The 1,824-nt window shown below is 49.7% G+C and overlaps 1 protein-coding gene across 1 annotated transcript in view; it reads left to right on the plus strand.

The window, feature by feature from the left end:
- The window catches only part of LOC119280181 (protein RETICULATA-RELATED 4, chloroplastic-like), a 21,096-nt gene that overhangs the window by 15,620 nt on the left and 3,652 nt on the right, over window positions 1-1,824 (plus strand). The window lies entirely within an intron of this gene.

The raw sequence follows: 1,824 nt of genomic DNA on the forward strand, positions 1-1,824 counted from the left end.
CCAAGATGAAATTGTATGCAATTGACAATGCACATAATTATAGATACGAAAACACTAACGCCCACACGTGTGGGCGTCTAGCAACTCACCCACACGCATGGATCCTCGTCCAACCAATTCTGCATGAATCTTGACGCGTTCTAGCAGTTTTTGTGTGCCACGTGGGACTGGGCTGGTGCGTGGGCATTCATCCGGTCGCCCACACATCCTTTTTCATCACACGGGGGGTTGGTGTGTGGGCGTTTAGCAATTTGCCCACACACCAGTTTTCACGCACGCAGAGGGGCTGGTGTGTGGGCGTTTATCACTTCGCCCACACGCCCGTCTCCTCGCCCACACCCAAAGCTGTCAGTTGCCATGTATTTCTGCAGGGTACATGACAACTGCCCTAGCTTTGCTTGTAAGCAGATGACAACTCTCTTATTTCCCTGAGTTGCCATGTGTTTTTGCATGGTACATGATAACTGCCCTAGCATGCACGTAAGCAGATGGCAACTCTTTCTTTTTTACATGTCAACTGCCCTAGCGTGCTTGTGAGCACATGGCAATTACATAGTGTTAGTAGGTGGCAACTCCTAAATTTTTGAAATCATGGCAACTGTAGTAGACCAGACCATACATGACAACTGCCTAGTGTTAGCAGGTGGCAACTCCTAAATTTTTAAAATCATGACAACTGCAGTAGACAGACCATACATGGCAACTGCAGTTGAGCAACCATGACAACTGTAGTTGTCCGACATGGCAACTGTAGTTCAGCGACATGGCAACTACAGTTAAAGGGACATTGAAGAGGGTCCGAACCATGGCAACTGCGGGACACGTGGTGACTGTCACGCGTGGCGTGTGGGACCATGAGATAGGTGGCTGAGAGAGGTCGTGTGGGCGTTATGCATTTTGCCCACACATACGCGTGTGAGAGGGGCCGCAAGGGAAAAAAAGAGGCGTGTGGGCTGGTCCCCTTAGACACCACACAAAACGTGTGGGCAGGCCCCTTAACGCCCACACTCGTCCTATAGATATGTTAGGACGAGATTACCCTTGGTAAATTTATTAGTTAGTGTCAAGTAAATCAATTAGTCCAGAAAAGTAAGATATAGAGATACCGACAATTAGGAGAAATATACTTTTCCTTTTTTTAGAGGGTTAACAAGAGAATTATGAGAAATTAGAGGAAACACACCTTACAAATTGAGTTCTTTCCTTATGGTCTCTATCCAATAATATGCTCGTGGGCACAAAATTTACCTTATTAATGACTAGTAAATGCGTACATTGATATTCGGTGCATATTTATGGTTGAATATTAATTGTATATATTCGCTATTGCATTAACAAAATTGTTGGATTAGCATTGTTTGATGGCCGAAATTAGTTGGACCTGCCTATTTGGGGTATTTTTTTAGTACACTTTACAGATGAAATGATGTAGTATGTGTGTGTGATGACACACGATCCTAACCGTGCGATCGCCAACAAAAGTAGAGGCGAAAGTGAAAGCATTCGTACGGGCTGACGGACGGACGGACTCACTCGACGGTCGACGCACCGCCCGTCCCGCGGTATGGGGGCCCCGCTGATTGGTCCGGCGGCCTCGCAGGAATCTCGTCGATTCCCAGGTCCAACCCCAGCCAACCGGACTCGTTGACAGATACGGTCTGACGACGGCCCCAACACACCGGCCCGCGGTCTCCGGCCTCGTTGCGTCCGCCCCCCACGCCCCACGCCCCACGCCCCACTACTCATAAACCCATCGCCCCCCACGCCGTCCCCGCCGCCGCCCTCCCCCTCCCCTCCCCTCCCCTCGCCGCCAGCCATGGCCTC

This window comes from Triticum dicoccoides, chromosome 3B (genome assembly GCF_002162155.2).
Source record: "Triticum dicoccoides isolate Atlit2015 ecotype Zavitan chromosome 3B, WEW_v2.0, whole genome shotgun sequence".
Lineage (NCBI taxonomy): Eukaryota > Viridiplantae > Streptophyta > Magnoliopsida > Poales > Poaceae > Triticum > Triticum dicoccoides.